Consider the following 7,918-nt stretch of genomic DNA (forward strand, 5'->3'; position numbering starts at 1 on the left):
TTTTTTCTTATACCGGATATGCTATGTGTTTTGCCAACGATACGAATAGGTATGTTTTAGGAATTGTTTTAAAAACTTTTAGCGACTTTTATTTAATTGGCGGTGGTCTTGTGGGTGGATTTAGGGCAGTGGTTCTTAGCTTTTATAGTCACGGACCCCATTAAATACCGGATGAAAGTTATGGACCCTCCTCCCCGCAAATATTCACATAAACACACCTATCTATACAATGTGTATAATGTACTTTAATAAGATTTGATTGTCTCATACGTATATGAGATACACAAAGTATTAATTAAAGTGTACAGTAAACGATAAAAAAAGTTAATCTTGCGAGTTGCCTTTGCTCTGTTTTTGTCAAAAGGATCCATGCGGAGGTAAGTGCTCTTATCATGACAGCATCTGAGGTCGAAATCGCTCTCTGTGTCTTTTTCTCTGTCTCTGTCTGTCTCTCTCTCTCTCTCTCTCTCTCTCTCTCTCTCTCTCTCTCTCTCTCTCTCTCTCTCTCTCTCTCTCTCTCTCTCTCTCTCTCTCTCTCTCTCTCCTCTCTCTCTTCCTCTCTCTGTCTCTCTCTCTCTCTGTCTCTCTTCCTCTCTCTCTCTCTCTCTCTCTCTCTTCCTCCTCTCTCTCTTCTCTCTCTCTCTCCTCTCTCTCTCTCTCCTTTCTCTCTCTCTCTCTTCCTCTTTCTCTCTCTCCCTCTCTTCCTCTTTTCTCTCTCCCTCTTCCTCTCCCTCTCCCTCTCCTCTCCCTCTCCCATTTCCCCCCTTTCTCTTACCTTTTCCCTCTCCCTCTCTCTCACTTCCTCTTCGTCTCAACCTCACCCTTTCCCTATCTCTCTCTCCCTCTCTTTGTCTCTGTCTCTCCCTCTCCCAAACACACACACACACACACACACCAAAACCAATATAGTGCTTGTAAGGCTGGCCCCGGTAACATGTGGTGACGCCGAGTGTTTCTGCTGTACATTTAATGAAACATCTTGACAACTTGGTGACAGACACAGATGACAGGGGGAGGAGAAATCAGTGTGAATAGGTTCAACCAAATGCGTTTGTGATTTATGTATGTTATCGTCCTCCAGTTTCACTTTGGTGGGAAGATAAGTGCGTATCCCGTTTTTATATATATATATTTTCCCCCCCTTCTGCTGCGTCTCTCGAAATGATCAAAGAGTAAGTGTATTTTAAGCTTCGACGTTCTTGGACAATGATCAGTCACTCGGCGCTCTAAAATGCCTTCAGACATGGCATCTGGGGCTTCGAGAAAGGGGTTGTCTGTCTGTCTGTCTGTTTGTCTGTCTCTGTTTGTGTCCGCTGCCACTTGCTCTCTCTCTCTCTCTCTCTCTTTCTTTCTTTGTCTCTATCTCGCTCTATTTATCTATCTATCTACCTATCTATCTCTCTCTCTCTCTCTCTCTCTCTCTCTCTCTCTCTCTCTCTCTCTTTCTCTCGCTATATATATATATATATATATATATATATATATATATATATATATATATATATATATATTCCTCCTCTCCCTTTCTCCCTCTCCCCCTTTCCCTCTTTCCTCCCTCTCCCTCTCCCTCTCCCTCTCCTCCTCCTCACCATAAGTTTCCCAAAATGATTTATAACCCGGAGGAAAAAAAATAAACACACAGCCCACCATAGGCTGTAGCCGGTCGTTTGTCTTTCATTGATAGATAATTGATAGACACTTCAGACACTGTCGATAATATTGGTTTCTGAGTGATTGTGAAATGTCTGGCTGTGGTCATCTGTATTTGGTTGGTGATGATGCATTTTCGCTTTTTTTTTTTCTTTTTTTTTGAGGGGGGAGGGGAGTATTCTTCAATAGATTTTTGCCGTATAATAATTTCTGGCAATGATATCGAGAGGGCGGCAAGATAAAACTTTATCGTTATTTTATTTTTCGTTGTCATTTTCATTTGTGTCACATTTTTACTGTTATTGATATTGTTACTATTAGTAGTTTTATCTTCACTATTATCATACTTGTAATTATTATCATTACTACAACTGTTGTTCAGTATTATTTAAGTGATCGTTTCATACAAGATTATCACTAATAATATTTTATATCATCGGTGTCATTAATACTATCATAATCACAATCATCGCCCCCCCCTTCTCTGCCCCCTACCCCCCAGACCCTAAACGACCATAATTACTTACATATCGACGGGTGGATGAGGCAGGAAGGGGTGGTCGTCCCCTCCCGCCAGTCGTTACGGGTGTTAGGCGTTAGGCGTTATAGTCGTTGGTCGTTAGTCATTGTAGACTTTACACTCGTTAGTCGTTATAGTCGTAATTCATTAGAGTCGTTTACGCTGGTCGTTACAGTCATTAATCGTTGCAGTCGTTATAGTCGCTTGTTGTTACAATCGCTAGTCGTTGCAGTCGTTTGTTGCTATAATCGTTAGTCGTTGCAGTCGCTAGTCGTTTGTTATAATCGCTAGTCGTTGCAGTCGTCGTCACATTCGTTAGTCGTTGCAGTCGTTCGTCGTTTGTTATAATCGTTAGTCGTTGCAGTCGTCTGCTGTTACAATCGTTAGCCATTACAGTCGCTTGTCGTTAGTCGTTGCAGAGAGGTCGTTGTAGCGAGTGCCTTCTTCCCGCGCTTGGCTCCGTTGCTTGCCGGGCCGTGCAGCCTACGCGGCGTCCAGAGCCCGTTCGTCGTAGGTTTTCCTCCGTAACGAGCTGGGTAATTGTTTTCATTTCATCCGTGTAATTGGCAACGGCGTTTCCCTTTTTTTTTTTCCCTTTTTCTTTTTTTTTCCATTGTGTTTCGATTAATTGTTTGTGTTTGTATATATTTTGTGTCTCTGTGCACAGTACTTACTTGTACGCCTGTCTGCCTGCCACCTACCCATCTACCTACATGGATATACACACACAGACACGTGTGTGTGTGTGCGTGTATATATATATGTGTGTGTGTGTGTGTGTGTGTGTGTGTGTGTGTGTGTGTGTGTGTGTGTGTGTGTGTGTGTGTGTGTGTGTGTGTGTGTGTGTGTGTGTGTGTGTGTGTAGATATATATATAGATAGATAGATAGACATATGCATATATATATATATATATATATATATATATATATATATATAGATAGATAGATAGATAGATAGATAGATAGATAGATAGATAGATAGATGGATAGACATATATATATATATATATATATATGCATATATACGCACATATGATGATGATGATGATGATAATAATAATAATAATAATAATAATAATAATAATAATAATAATAATAATAATAATAATAATAATAATAATAATAATAATAATAATAATAACAACAACAACAACAACCCGGAGAGCCGAGGTAGCAAGGGCAACACGAGCCCGGCGTGACTGCAGAGAGAGGACACGACCCGTTCTGTTCGCAAGTCATTCGTCCAAGTCCAGCTAATCATTTGCGAATATACCAACAGACAAATACCTGATGTGTGTGTGTATATATATTGGTGCGACTTTATGCGCTCCGTCTGTATGATTATTGCGAAGTATCTGCGCATTTTAGTGATCTGCAATTATTGTAAAGATCGGAGCGTGAATGTGTCCACTTACGTAAATCGAATTTTGATGATGCGAACTAGAATTCAGCGTGTTGAAAAAAAAGGAAAAAAACGGAGTGTTTTATGGGCCGATGATCGTTTGATGGAGTGAACTAAAATGAAATCATTTTATTTGGCTGCCTCTGATATTCCCCAGAAATCAAACATGCAGCTTTATTTATTTGCAGGGCCATCCAGCACCGTAATACCTGCCATAAAATTTAGTTCCCCCGCTGCAAATTAACAGCTAATTTTGCCTCTCGAGGGTCATTCTAGGGCGTGACCCTACCTGCCTGACCACAGCGGGCGTGACGTCATGTGGGGGAGTGGCGGGGGGGGGGGTGGACCGAATTGTCCTCATTAGGCCTTACGGGACTTTTCTCAAAGAAAATATGCATTCATGTACATGTAAGTATCTGTCTGCCAGTCTCTCTCTCTCTCTCTCTCTCTCTCTCTCTCTCTCTCTCTCTCTCTCTCTCTCTCTCTCTCTCTCTCTCTCTCTCTCTCATGTATATATACACAAAAATAAAATGTGTGTTCCTATCTCTCTTCCTTCGACCCCTTTCACATCATTTCATTCATTATACATTCCGGAACAAGAGTCCTCCTCCACAGGGAATAACCATTAGTCTGAATGTTTCTCCCGATACATACTTTGCAACGGTCATTCTCCAGGAACTCTGAACAGCCTCAAAATCATGGCTTGAGTTGAACCTGAACATGTTTCACAGACGTGTAATGTTGCAACATGCCATACTTTAATATAACACGAGCTTGTTTGACGTAAATGCTGCTAGGGTAGTTATGTCTCTTGACAAGCGAATCACATGACTGCTCGCTAAGTTTGGTGTTAGGTGTTAGAATTAGGAATTAAAGTTGTGGCTGTTAGAATAGAGTGTTAGGATAAGTTTTATGGCATTGTGCTAAAGTGAAGGTGTTAGAATTGATCGTATAGGGTTATGGGCTATAATGCAGTGTTTGGGACTAAGGGGGGTTATTATTTTTTTTTAACATTAGGTGTTTAGAATTAGTCACAGAATCAAAATATCAAAATTAGGTTTTGGAATCAGTGCTAGAATCAGATCTTAAAGATAAGTGTTTAGAATTAGTGATTAGTGTCAAATATCAGAAATAGGTGTTTAGAATCAGAATCAGCATTAGACAGCTGAATATTCATTTTGCATTCGGGGAAATGTTTCAGGCACAGAATCGCCTGCGGAGAAAGTAACGTAAAACGGCGTAAAATGGATGATGTTAGTTTTGGATAATCTAGGTCTCGTTTTCGTTGTTCAATTGAGTTAGATTATAACATGCTGTATTTTTGGACTGAATGGTTAGCTGTGATTTGCGATTTGGTACGGTCAACTCGCCTTTAAAGGCAGGGCCGGAATAAATAGTAACGCACACAAATAAACACAGGCACGGACACAGGGACAAACACACAGGCATACACACACACACACACACAGAGGCATACTCAGGTACACACACACACTCACGCACACACACACACACTCACGCACACACACACACACACACACACACGCAGACGCAATCGGAAGCACATACACACAGGCAACTACATAGAAAGGAGAAACGGGCACACAAAAATACACACATACACGCACACGCACGCAGACTCACGCACACACATCAGACCATGTAATAAGAGTCTATATTTGACAGCAATTTATCGAGGCAGTTATACTGTGGCATCTCGAGTGGAAAGCTGCATGCCAAGGGATGAGGAGACCCCCGCCGTATGCCACTTAATATGCAACAATTCAACAACGCACCTACCCTCTCCTAATGCCCCATACCCACCTTTACCCCTCACGTTCATCCCCTCCCCTCCCCTCCCCTCCCCCTTCCAACCGCCTTATTCCCCATCTCTTTTACCCTCTTCACCCATCCCTCATACCCAACCCACCCCCCTCATACCCACCATACCCCCTCACCCCTTATACCCCCCCTCGGGGTCTCCTCCTCTTCCCCCTCTTCTCACCCAATCTCTCTCCCCCCTCCCCCCTCCCACCCTCCCTGCTTCATGCACTGTCCTTATTGTTCTGTTAACCTAAATTTTCCCTTTTGGGATTTACTGTTTTTTTGGTGAATGTTTAAGGTCGTGTGTTTCATTGGCGGGCTGTGTGATGAGCAGGGATTCGCCCTGCCTCTCTCTCTCTCTCTCTCTCTCTCTCTCTCTCTCTCTCTCTCTCTCTCTCTCTCCTCTCTCTCCTCTCCTCTCTCTCTCTCTCTCTCTCTCTCCCCCTCTCTCTCTCTCTCTTTTTCTCTCCTCTCTCTCTTCCTCTCTCTCCCTCTCTCTCTCTTTCTCTCTCCTCTCCCCCTCTCTCTCTCTCTCTTTTTCTCTCTCTCTCTCTCCTCTCTCTCTCTCTTCCTCTCTCTCTCTTTTCTCTCTCTCTCTCTCTCCTCTCTCACTCCCTCTCTCTCCCTCTCTCTCTCTCACTCTCTCTCTCTCTCTCTCCTTCTCTCCCTCTCTCTCTCTCCTCTCTCTCTCTCTCTCTCTCTCTCTCTCTCTCTCTCTCTCTCCTCTCTCTCTCCTCTCTCCATCTCCTCTCTCTCTCTCTCTCTCTCTTCTCTCTCTCTCTCTCTCTCTCTCCCCCCTCTCCTCTCTCCCCTCTCCCCTCCCCTCTCTCCTCTCTCCCTCTCTCTCCTCCCCTATCTCTCCTCTCTCTCTCTCTCTCGCGCGCTCATTTTATACCGTTAACGCTGTTATCCTTCTCTCCCTTTCTTGCGTAGTCACATTACTAACTAGAATAATAAGAAATAGAAGAAGAAGAAGAAGAAAAAGAACATTGACACACTCAAACACTCCCGTAAACAAAAAACAAAAACAAAAAGAGAGTTAAACTCGTGGCCAATAATCGAGCAAAACTCCATCGAATAGGATAGGACTGCCTTTCGACTCGCGCCACGAAGGATAGCAGGAATAACGAGGAAGGATAAAGGTCAGCGTTATGAGGTTAGAGGGAGCCTTGAGGGAGAGCGGGAAGCGGGGAATTACCGAGCCTCCTCCTCCTTCTCCCTCTTCTTCTTCTTCTTCTTCTTATTCTTTTTTTTTTGTTGTTTGTTGTTGTTGTTGTTTTTTTGTTGTTGTTGTTGTTTTTTTGTTGTTGTTTTTTTTCTTCTTCTTTTTCTTTTTCTTTTTTTTCCCTTTTTCTTCCTCCTTCTTCCTCTTCTTTCTTTTCTTCTTCTTCCTTTTTCTTTTTTTTTTCTTGTTTTTCTTGTTTTTTTCTTCTTCTTGTTTTTTCTTCTTCTTGTTTTTCATCACCATCTTCTTCTTCTTCTTTTTTTTCTCTTCTTTTTCTTTTTTTTTTTCTCTCCTCCTCCTCCTCCTCCTCCTCCTCCTCTCCCCCCTTCCTCCTCCTTCTTCTTCTTCTTCTTGTTTTTCTTCTCTCTTTTTCTTTCTCTCTCTCTCTCTCCCCTTTCCCCCTTCTCTCCTCCTCTCTCTCTCTCTCTCTCTCTCTCTCTCTCTCCTCTTCTCTTCTCTCATCCCCCTCTCTCTCTCCCTCTCCTCCCCTCTCGTTCTCTCTTCTCTCTCTATCTTTACCCTATCTCCCCCTCTATCCTATCTCTCCCTCTCCATCTCCTCCCTCTCCTCCTCCTCCTCTCCTCCCCTTCCTCCTCCTCCTCTCCTCCCTTCCTCCTCCTCCTCTCCTCCCTTCCTCCTCCTCCTCCTCCTCCTCCTCCTCCTCCTCCTCCTCCTCCTCCTCCTCCTCCTCCTCCTCCTCTCCACCCGTTCCCCCTCCCCTCCTCCTCCTCCTCCTCCTCCTCCTCTCCACCCATTCCCCCTCCTCCGAAAATGAAATGCAACTTGATTTGGGGGGAACTGGATAAAGTTTGGTTAATGTTAAAGTGTCTGGAGCGATCGTTCTTGAAAAGCCCAAGCATTGGGGGGATGATTAAATTATCGCGAGAGAGATTGATGAGTTTATGCTAAGTAATTTTCACCTTGTCTGCGGTAAGGTGATATTAACCAGTCGCTAAGGTTTATTCATCCACACAGCAGCTGTTACCATGTCTCTCTTTATCTTTGTCAATTAGAAAGGAGTTTCTTATCCTAGTAATGGCAACAACAGGTCTACTGAGCGGCGACATCGTTACTGTGAAGATACCCAGCTGTTTTTTTGTGGTACTAATAACGAAAATGGCGGTGATAATAACCTTATTGATCATATGTCAGAAAAGATGGAATGATAAGACACAGCAGAAGCGGAGATAATGGGGCTACGGAGATAATGTTAATGTTGGTGATAATTACCCCTAAATGAGTTTAGTTTTAATCGAAATCCAGTACATAATTCATTAGCAGATTAAAGTATTTGCC

The sequence above is a fragment of the Penaeus monodon genome, chromosome 4 (genome assembly GCF_015228065.2).
Source record: "Penaeus monodon isolate SGIC_2016 chromosome 4, NSTDA_Pmon_1, whole genome shotgun sequence".
Taxonomy (NCBI): domain Eukaryota; kingdom Metazoa; phylum Arthropoda; class Malacostraca; order Decapoda; family Penaeidae; genus Penaeus; species Penaeus monodon.